This window comes from Lytechinus pictus, chromosome 18, assembly GCF_037042905.1.
Source record: "Lytechinus pictus isolate F3 Inbred chromosome 18, Lp3.0, whole genome shotgun sequence".
Taxonomy (NCBI): domain Eukaryota; kingdom Metazoa; phylum Echinodermata; class Echinoidea; order Temnopleuroida; family Toxopneustidae; genus Lytechinus; species Lytechinus pictus.
In genome coordinates this window covers 5,625,655-5,637,946 of record NC_087262.1, presented here as the reverse complement: position 1 = coordinate 5,637,946, position 12,292 = coordinate 5,625,655, and the positions used below count along the sequence as shown (strand labels likewise).

Here is a 12,292-nt window from a genome sequence, read left to right as displayed (position 1 = left end):
CCTCATTATTCAGGATGGTTAAAAGGTCTGTTTTTAAAAGTACTATTTAATGGTACTATCTTATGGTGATATCTTGTGCTATCCAATGGTACTATCTAATGGTAATATGTGATGCGGCCATTTACTGCATTTACATATTTTTTTAAGGGAAAAACTGTAGCTTTTTTTCCAAACATCACTATCGAACAAAAAAAAAGACAAAAATCTGTGGATTAATTACCATCTTTTATGATTTCCAAGAAAGTGCCATCATGAGTGTCAGAATGACTAAGATTGTTATCTTCTGTTCCGATAATATTACATGTAGCTCTAGCCTCTAGATCCTGCTATATGCCCTCTTTTATCTAGGACATAAACATATCTACTCCATTATCCTATTTTTTCTCTCTCTCAAGCACTCTCTCTCAACTCTAAAGCACTCCTTTAGGATCTATAACACCCCCTCCCCCAACCCTAGTATATGCAAAATATATTAAATGATGAATGTATTCTGCATATACTAGGATGGGGGGGGGTGTTAGAGCAGCATACAGACCTTGTATGATCATCCACATGCATTATGATTTTTAGGGGTATCAATTGCAGAAAGTTAAAAATTTATTTTGTTTGTTTATCTACAGTTTTCAATATTGTTATGATATAGTGTACTTTTCATCTTTGTGTATACTTTAATTGTTAAAGCCATTGGAAACCAAATGTCTTTGTAAGGGTACATTGACCTATACAAGAATCTTGAATCTTTTTGTCTCCCTTCATATGCTGTTTGAAAAAATACATCAATTGTCTCATTTTCATTCATTTTGTCTCTACATTCCTTTATATTCATCTTTCTACACCTTTGTCTCGGACACCCCGCCTTGTGCCCCCCTTCTCCTCTTTCTCTCTCACTCTCTCTCTCTGCTTCAATCGATTCCTGTTGTATCTTCAATCCAATATAAATAGCAGAAATAATCCATCATGTCATTTGAGATAACATACACGGATACGACACTAAACTGCGTCACAAAGAACTCTCCATATATCCGTTTCTAACGAGACCTGATATACCACTTGACACACGTAGGTATAACAAGCATCCCAAAGGATCCAGAAAGAATACTCCTACCCATTATGGGGCTGAAAGGTGATATGTGGTATCCTAAATCCTACATACATGTAATATGATTTGTTGGATGTCTTTGCCTTTAGATAGTGTACTGACACAACACTATACTTAACTATTAAAACAAAATAAGACAGAAAAAAAATTAAGTGATTAGATTTGTACACTGCTAAATACAAGGTGATACTGGTGAAATCTTCTGTTTAAAAATATGACGGAATCACAGTTGCTTTCATTTACTTTTACCTTTCCGGTCATTATCACATACCACCATCTGATATTTTCCATTTGAAAGACGCCCTAAACTATGCCACCATGCTCAGTGCACCATCCATCATCACCACAAACTGTACCTGAATTTTCAAAACATCCTGATATTTAGTATTAAATCATATGTCAACGACATCCGGTCAATATCATTTACTATTACATTACCAGTCATTATCAAGTTCTAATATCTTAATATTTTTCAAAATGACATCTCCTCTGTCTTAGTACATTATCCAACATTACTCCTAGCTGTACCTGAACTTTCAAAACATCCTGGTATATATTATTGATCATATTCCACGTCAGTGACATCCGGTCAATATCATTTACTATTACATTACCAGTCATTATCAAGTTCTAATATCTTAATATTTTTCAAAATGACATCTCATCTGTCTCAGTACATTATCCACCATCACTCCTAAACTGTACCTGGACTTAACAATCATCCTGGTTTCTAGTATTAATCATAATCCATGTCTGTCACATCCAGTCAATATAATTTACTATCATGTTTCAAGTCTTTATGAAGTTCTAACATCTAATTTTTTTAAACTGACATTCCATCTGTCTCAGTACATTATCCACCAACACTCCTAAGCTGTACCTGAACTTTCAAAACATCCTGGTATCTATTACTGATCATATTCCACGTCATCAACATCCGGTCAATATCATTTACTATTACATTACCAGTCATTATCAAGTTCTTACATCTTAATATTTTTCAAAATGACATCCCATCTGTCTCAGTACATTATCCACCATTACTCCTAGCTGTACCTGAACTTTCAAAACATCCTGGTATCTTTTATTGATCATATTCCACGTCAACGACATCCAGTCAATATCATTTACTATTACATTACCAGTCATTATCAAGTTCTAACATCTTAATATTTTCAAAATGACATCCCATCTGTCTCAGAAGATTATCCACCATCACTCCTAAGCTGTACCTGGACTAAAGAGGTGTCCTTGTTTCTAGTGTCAATGAAGTCCAGTCATTATCATTTACTATTACCTTTCAAGTCATTATCAAGTATTTTTATCTAATATTGTTGAAGAAAGTCCCCAAAATTACATATTATCTTGCTCAGTGCATTATCCACCATCACCACTAAAAACCATGCCTAAACTAAAAGGACATCCTGGTTTGTACTCCTGAGCATATCCGAAGTCAATGACATCAAGTCGTTATCACTTACCATAACCTTCCCAGTCATTATCAAGTACTAACATCTAATCTTTTCTCATCTCATTAATTAGGAGTTCTGCAAATGACATCCAGATCGGTCTACAACGCCTTTCAATTTTCATCCTTATGCTTTACGACACGTCTACTTTGTCTCTGATTACATTTACAGATGGATGACTTGCCGAAAAGTGGAAAAGTGCTTTGGAATATAATAATGGATGTGGTGGAAATTGACCACAAATACAACAGAAAATCTTGTTGCAAATGGAAAAACATTTGGCCATTTAGTGTAAGAAGAAGGGCATTGATCATAAACGAAGTTTATGTCCCACTGACTCTGTACTCGGTAACAGTACAAAGCTTTTAGTCAGTGCTTTTCGCTGAGAGTAATAACAAAGTTTTCATAAGGAAATCAAAGACTACACTATAATCACATGATATCTATCATTCGTGAGGTACATTTGAATTGATCATAACAGAAGGTGAAAAACGGATAGGTGGCTTCAGATCTTCTTACATTTGGGCCCCAATGTGTGGAATCAACCTTTATATGAAAGGAGGGGAAATGGAGGCAGTTTAAAAAGTATGAATTAACACCTACTCACGATTAGTAATCATTACGACTACAGCATGCTGTATACAACTTGGAATGCTTCATGATAACAAATAATCAGAGATTTTCACTATCTGTTATAAGCTACTGAAATCCTTGCATCTGATTGGCTCAGATCAAAACAGTCAGTGAATAAACTTGTTTTGTGAAATGCTCCCCTGATGACATCATCTACATTCAATCACAAAAGTTACAAACTATTCCTTTCTGCAGGGGGTAGTTGCATTAAATGCCTCATATCTGCATCAATTATTCACCGATTTCTCCCGCCTTAAGCAATAGGTGACGTCAACGGGAGCGATTTCATTCTCTCTCTCAATCATGTCTTCGTCTAGCTAGCACCCACGACCCTGGGACTTAGTCATTTGGACTAACACCAGTTGGTCTACTTCCAAGCATGAAATCCCAGGTTGTGCAGAATATCAATAACAATGAATTTGAAATATTAGAGAGTGCCTGGGCAGCATTGCATCATCACCTTGTGGGTGTTTCATAATGCTGTTCGTAATTTATGAGGGACTTTACGAAGGACTGGTGATCCTTTCTTACAAGCTAAATCAACACAAATGAAAATTTGCAGTACATCGTTTACCACAAGAAAGGATCAACAGTCGTTCGTAAAGTTGCTTGTAACGCCCGCAGGGTAGCATCAGGAGAGGACCAAGTTTCACAGACTAAACACAATCATATTCCATACCAAATTTCCATCAGAAGTTAGAAATAACAATAACTTTGTGAGCTATTGAAAGATGGCCGATTATTAGAAGATATTTTTGTCGATACCGGTTTCATCTTCGGGAATAAAAACATCTTCCCAAGGATTAAGACAATACCCTAAGCAACAGTTATACATTAGGAAAGGTGTTATACTTTGTTATTACATTATTTTATCCTTCCTTTCTTTTACAATGATGACCAGTTCAGTCTTAGTGCAACGGTCATAAGTGCATGTACTGTGCAAAATCACAACATGAGTGAGATAGAAACACATATCTAACTACGTGTACATCAACATGCTGTGCGTATTTACATGCAATGAGAAAAACAACATTGAATTCACAGAAACATTGGTGACAATTAGATACATCTTTTGTGGATTTTGACTTGTAACACTTAAAAGATGTTTGAAAATACAGAAAATAATAAGACTTGTAACAAAAAGGGTTTAGTTTTCTTCACTGACTGTTTTCACTTTATGTCTAAAGGGCTTTTTAATGGGTGGGTAGAAAAACAAACTTCAGATGATTTACTATCGGATGGAACTAAACAATATTCGGCAATTTATTTTTTAAACTGATAAAAAAAAAGAATCTTACAAAAACTAAACATTAAAATTTGATTAGTAGTGTGCTCTATTCATGCAAACTAGCAATCGCTTTTTTAATAGTTGGTTATTTGTTTAATTTTATCCAACAGGATTATCATGACAGATTTAAGAATGAAATAATGCACAATGTCAAAACTTTCTTTTGAATAACAATTATCAATTTACCCTTAAATGTGCATAAATATTAGATAATGAATTAAAATTAAATCTTATGAAAATAAATGTGATCATTCATACTTCTATGAATTGCAAAGCACATCTGTATCAGGATATATCACCGTTTTATTCAACATTTTTTGTTAGCATGACATAACAGGGGCCAATTTCATAAAGAATTAAAACTGTGGTAAATTTGCCATTATGGTAACTACCATGGCAACCTGGCCTCAGCAGCCAATCAGAATCTAGAATTCCAAGGTAGTTACAATAACGGCAAAGTTACAGTAGTTGTAACTCTTTATAAAATGGGCCCGAGCTATCAACAATGAAAGAAAGAAGATAACTCATGACTTGACGTGAAAACTCAATGAATACATAATTTACACTTTTCATAAAACGATACCTTACATATCCGCATAAAAAATAAAAACATGAGAGTACGATTTTGTCAGAGAAACATTTACTACATTAAAAAAACAGGCACATGCATAAAAAGCAGAAGCTTGATATATATACACATAAAAACTGTGGTGATATTGGTGTACATAAAGGACCGTTCATTTGACTATGGTGTTAATTTTCAGTGTTAATTCAACACTTCCATGTATGGGTGTTATTACAACACCTTTGGAAGTTACTTTTACACTCTATGGTGTTATGTTCAATCTCTAGGGTGTAATTTTAACACCTCAGGGTGTAGTCCTCTATGGACACCAAATGGTGTTAGTTTAACACCACAGTTTTTACAGTGTAAGGACAGATTGGTGTCGCTACCTTCTCGCTGCCCACAGAGAGAGCTCGCTCAAGACGGATAGAGGGAAGAGGCTGTCAAGTGAGACACAGAGAAAGAATCAGAAACCAGTCTTACATACAAGTGATTCAAGAGATTGAGTGAAGGTATGGAGAGATAAGATGGAGGAAAATGAAATGGACAACAGAGAAATGGATCAATAAATAGAGAGAGACCAAGAAGCAAAAAGATAGATAGATAATAAGATAGATGGATGAATAGATGTATGGAATGATGGAAAAATAGATAGATAGATCGATAGATGGACAGATAGATGGATGTACCGATAGATGGATGGATGGATAGATAGATGGATAGATAGATGTAGATAGATAGATAGATAGATAGATGGATAGATGGAAATCAATAGATATCAATATCAAAGAGAAAGAGAAAAGAGAAAACTAATACAGAGAAGTAAAAGAGAAGGGTATAGGAAGAAATGACATTATGACAATTATTAAAAAGAAAATAGTTTTGGTAGAAAAATGGGCAGAAAATGGATAGCAGCTTACTGTGAAAGAAGACAAAATGGTCATAGATTTCATATCAAAACATAACATAAACATCAGGCAACGTACATTCATTACATATTGCATTCATTCAGCAGCATTTCATATCAGCACATGATACGTGTACATGTGTAAAGTACAATTCTGCTCTATCTACGACATCTGCAAATATCAAGGTCTTGACAAAATTAATCTACGCGTAAAGCAGTATAGTTATCCACGTCGTTGCTCAGTAATCAGAAAGCAAGACATATAAAAGAAACTAAGAGAGAATACTAAATATTTCATTTCCAGTGCATTATATTTAGGCTGGCAATGTGTCCAATATAGTGAACTGAAATATTTCAGTATAAAGCATCTGTAGCTTCAGTGCAAAAGTTTGAACCAATGAAATGCCATTTCAATCTGTACTACTTTTCCTTTCTCTTTAATTTATGAGAGCTATTTTCAGCAACCAAACAAATAACCATATATCCTTACATTCAAATAATACATGTTTGCTTGTTTGTATTTAATTTTTATATCAACATATTTGACATTAATACAGTTTTAATATATACAAATTTAGTTCATATCTCTTTGCTCAAATAGAAAATGCTAGCTTGTTTAGCCCGCTGTTCTTTAACGAATCCATTTTTACATGCATTTTTGTTTAAATGGGTGTGAATATAAACTATAATTCAATAATTCAACATGTAATAAAATAATCTTTGTTTCAACCCATCAAGTCCTCATAATTTTATCAAATCAAATTAAAATAAGGTGGAGGAAAGACTGATTTTTTTTTTTTGATCACTCATCTATATACTTAGAGGAATATAAGGTAAATCTATAGAACAGAATGTTGAGATAGAACAGTACAAAGCTCGAAAGTAGGCAATAGCTCACACAGTTTGGTAATTACCATATTCCCCAAAAGGCATGGGAAAGAAACATAAAAATTGTCAATTATGTCATAAAAACTAGGGGTTTCACGATTTAAATTCAAGTGATCCACAATTAATGACCTTCTGCAAGCATAATGTGAAACTTCTTGATATCATAGCGTATCACTTCAAGAATATCATTTATGGTGTTTGAAATTACAACGAGGCAGGTTCCTAAAAATGGTTGTTATGTAAAACCTAGAAACTTTCTTATCGGTAAATTGCCAATTCATCTACTGACAACTCGTCCACTCACCTCATGGTCTACCTTCATTTAGTCTTATGCCACTACGTCCATCAACATTTCGTCTAACAACCATTTGGTCTAAGCATCACTTTGTCTAATCACCGGTTCATCTATGCCCATCTCGTCTCATAACCAATTGGTCTAATATCCATTTTATTTTCATTCATTTCGCCCATTTAACACTTAATCCAATTAGACCAAATGGTGCATGGACTAAATGGCTATTGGACCAATTGGTTATTAGATGAAATGGTGAGTGGACAAAATGGCAATTAGACCATGTGGGTAGTGGACGAACTGATGGTAGACCAAATGATAGTACAAGAGTTGGTAATTGGACGAATTGGCATTAGACCAATTGAAAATATACCATTCTAATCTGCTACTTGCTGTAAAGAAATAATGTGTGATCGAAATAAGGCCCCTGCACGTTGTTCACAGTCCGGGCTCGATTTTGTAACCAAAATGCATTAATGCAGTAAAATTGATTTAGTTTTGCATGCATTTCAAAAGAGATTGTTCACATTAATCAAGCATCATATTTTGTAAAGCAAAATGGAAACCGGAATGGTTATTTTGATACAGTTTCAGACATAGAGATCCAGACCAGAGTCAGAGTGAACAGGCTCTGACTCTATCTTCAAGTTGAACATTGTCAGTAGGGTATGAGACAAAACTGATGATCGGATAAGCTTACCTCATGATCGTCCTCGTGGCTTCGGTCCTCGCTTAAAGAGCGCCCTCTGTGGTTAGCCGAGACCTTGACTTCCTCCTGCTCCAGCGCCATGAGCCTTTCCAGATTGGTGGGGGTACACGATTGCCTCTGGCCGGGGTGCAGTAACTGTGCATCGGGGTAATCAATCTGCAGTCATAAGATTGTGTTTTTGCACGTGTGGGGGTGCAGAGTTTTAGGAGTGAGGGGTAATCAAAATGGGCGTGGCCACGATGGTGATGGTAGGGGTGGTAGGAGGGTTGTGTGTTTTTTATATTGAAATTACAGGTGTGAGAGTTGGTGGGTGTGTTGGGTAAGGGGGTAGAGTTTGAGGATGGGTTTGGAAGAAATGTAAGAGTGAGGTGATTGTTAACACACAGGGGGTAAGTTATTATATTGGTGAAAGGGGGAAAGAAGGCACCCGAATCGATAGACGAAAGATGAAGGATTAGTAGGATGCAAGAAGAATATTAAGCAGATTGAAAGTAGAAATAGTAGTTATATGTTGGTTAATAAACAGAATGAAACATAGGGAGGGGGATGGGTATATAGGATAGTTAATGCATATTTGTAGGTTAGGTATGATGAAGGGGTTGTCAAATATGTTCATCAGTGGGATAATTGTATATGTATGTAGGAGTTTGAATATTAATTCAACATTCAAAATATCAAGATAAATCACATCAAAATTCAAATCAGAATTTAAAAAGGAATATTCAAAAACATGATCCCCAGGATATTATTAATATAGCAACATGTTTTAAGTTAGATGATGAAACATAGAAAGCCACAAATATAGAATTAAAAAAAAGAAATTAAGAGAAAGTGCAGAGAAGTAACAGAAAATAGAAAGAAATATGAATGTCAATGATTCAAAATTGTTAGCAGAGAGAAAAAAGTGATATATGAATAAAAAAATGCCACAGATGCATTGAAACCAATTTACATGCATAAAGAAGATAGAATACACATATACAACAAAAGTACCACCACATATTAAAATAGCAGAGGGAAGTAAGTGCACACACAGGAGTCGGTTACGATGAAGCATGCATAGCGAATAAGTTCCACAAAGACATTTGACATTTACAAGCAAGACGTTGATGTCATGTTAGAAAATGTCACCCAAATATTTAATGTTATATCAGCAGGTTCGTGCAAAAGGTGAATTTGGTGTAAAGTATTTCCCATGTGAAATTTAATTTTGGTTTTATTTGTTGCAATTGTTACATTGTGTTACAGTTGAGGCGTATAGTGCGGATATAACATGTTGGGTGGAGGTATGGGTGTAATGTACGGGAGTAGATGGGGAGGGGAGGAATGAATATGCAAAAGAGATATATACATATGCATGAGTATATACATTGATTGTTAAGATGCACCTATGAAAGTGCAGTGCACTTTGATACAAAACACCATGCAATGCACCAATGGAGGGGGAATCGCTTAAAAGGGCCCCGTTTTCACAAAACTGTTTTCAGTGTACCAGACCTACCCACGATGATCTACCTACAAGTACACTCTCAAAATGAACTAATAAAATTTGATTGGATACTAATCAACCTGAAACTTGAAGTTTATATTCAATTTTTAATAATATTAGATACATCATTCTGTTCACCATTCTAATCAAATATATTGGAAATCACATATAATCCTCTCAAAATAATTAGAATCTATTAAAAATGAAAAAGAGAGAATATATTTCATCCCTGGATGATTTAAATCATAATCAAATATGATTTGTATCTTTTAATATAGCAATGACTTTAAAAATATATCATGCCTCTTACAAATCAAATATTTATCAATAAAATTATTTCAACACTTATCTGTCAGCAGAACTGTCTAAATATACATATCATTTTCCTCTCCATAGTCCAAACAGTTCATAAAAGAGAAAGTAACATTTTTACCATGAAATTGATGATTTGAAATGTTTAATCCATAATGGCCTAGATATTTAAATTTTAATGAAACTATATATGGGGTAGGTATATGAGTACTATGAATGTACCATGATTACTTAATGAAAGGGCCCAGATGACAAAGTGAATGTAATATTTCAATCCCATCCTGGCATGCAAAACACATTAATATCTACCTTAGATTAAAAATAAAAACATAAAAAGCCCTCATTTTCACTTAACACTTGTCAACCTGATTGACTAATATGCATTGGATTATTCTTTTTAAAGAATTAGCAAATTTTATTCACTATGTTTTCAGTAAAGAATTATAACCCCCCCCCCCCCAACAAACAAAAACCCACCACAAACTAATAAAAGCTCTAAAATACAAAATTTGTTCACAGAGCATCCACTTTGAGCCGAAATGGTATTCATTTCAAATTATCAATATCAATACACAAAATAATAAATAATGTTGATATCCTCCTGAGTAATATGATTAATCAAGCAATTTTATGATTAGTTATCCCACTTCATAAAAGCTGAAAGCTACTATTGTGCCATACTTGCAACAATAATATTTAGTTACAGAGCGTTCGAATGAAAAAAAGTTCAGTGCAATATCATATATTCACTATTTCTCAATTTCACAATATCAAAATAATCCATTAATTTGGACCTCCATATAGTGGGATGTTACCGGTAGTTCATAAACGTAATAAGTGATATAAATAGTGGTTGATTATACTTCCAATTTACCAATTATGTAATATATGATTGATTGTTTATCAGTGAACATGATTAAGATGAATACGCTCTAATGACTACTGAGATATGTAATTACTGTGTTAACGGGCTGTCAAATGTATAAGAGTATATAGTGATTATCAGTCATTCACTACAGGAAAGAATACAAATTGTGAAAACTACTTTGATAGTGCACTGAACTTTTCAATACATAAAATAAGTAAGACTAATATCCATAACCAAGGTATAATGGGATTCTAAAGAATACTTAATATGAAAAACTTCATTAGAATCATACACATGACAAATGAGCAAATATGTAAATAAATAAGAGTTCCACAAATCCACTGCATTTATATTGTCAAAAATGCAATATTCACATATATGCAATTTCATAACAGGCAAATACAACTTTCGAACAAATATAAATGGTCAAGAGCAATACAACATTTGCATAGAATTAGCAAAGATTGAATATTTTTACGAACAAAATTAAGTACATGATATTCAATGAATGCATAATTTGAGGAATAGTACACACATACGGTCATTTTGCAGATGTTTCTGATGTATGATATTTGGCTGGCTTTACAAACACAATTCTATCATTATTTCGTTTGAAAGTAACAGGATGGATCTCTTTAAAATTTGTGTAAATGTTTTTACTACCTGTCCCTTATCATTTTGAATATTTGAATAACTACATGCATTGTGGCTTTACCTGACTGTTTGACCAAAAAAAATGTATGATGCTTTGAGGCATTATGGGAAGTAGATTGTGATTTGATTAGTTTTGTTTTGTTTCATTTACTTGAATATAATTTATTTTTTAAAGTTTCATTGTACTCATTGCATTTCTTTGTGTTGTGTTTAAAATCCATTACATCAGTGACCCCATTTTATGGGCTCTGCTTTCTCTGTTGTTTTTTAATACTCACTGCAATTGTTTGTCACAATGTCACTTTTCGGTCACAATATCTCTTCTCGCTCTTTTACCTCCTAGCTCTGCCGTTTTTCTTAATTCTATTTCTTAAACTTCTGCCCTCTACACTTTCTTCTCTCCTATTCTGTTCGCTTACATGATGTATATGTATATGTATGCATTCCAATGTATCTTTGCACTGTATAAATGTTTCACAGGTGATCTGTGTCTTACAAGCTGTGCTTTTGAATAAATCACCTCAGTTCTGCATTTTAATTATTGTTCATTCATTGGTACTTCATTGATGACATGTCTAATGTTTTGTAGAATTGAAATAAACTTGAACTTGAACATGGTTGGATAAAAGCTATCAATCCGTTTTATTGTAAATATTTTTTGTCAAAAAATGTCTATAGCTACAAGTAAATTCTTAGGAGAGAGATCAGGGATGATGCAGAAATCCAAATACATGGGTCCCATTTCACACACACTTGTTATGATAACAAATACACAAGTTGACTATCAGCCAATCAAATTGAATTATTTCAGTAGCTTTTAACTGTTACTGCATGTTTGTCATTTAGACCAGTTTTATGAAACAGGCCCCAGGTATGTGGATCGAGAGTCACTTTCGATAATAATTAAAATATTTCAATTAAGTAGTGAACTGCTGAACTGGCACTATTCTATTAAGTCTTCGGGTGTTGATTCTGAAGCAGTACTGATACCTTCAGCGCTAAATTTGGACAGCGGCAGCAAATTCTCATTTACAATTCATAAGCACGGGGCCCATCCACTCTCGCATGAAATTGTCTTTTTAACCGCTCAGTCAGGCCATTAGTGACCGCTGATGACTG

The 12,292-nt window shown here is 34.0% G+C and overlaps 1 long non-coding RNA gene across 1 annotated transcript; it reads right to left on the bottom strand.

The window, feature by feature from the left end:
• Positions 1-5,443: 5,443 nt before the first annotated feature.
• On the bottom strand, positions 5,444-8,007 carry LOC135157507 (uncharacterized). Its single transcript, XR_010296505.1, has 2 exons — positions 7,842-8,007; positions 5,444-5,494 (listed from the first exon to the last, which is right to left on the bottom strand). It is a non-coding gene; the product is annotated as an uncharacterized LOC135157507 (long non-coding RNA).
• Between the last annotated feature and the right edge of the window lie 4,285 nt (positions 8,008-12,292).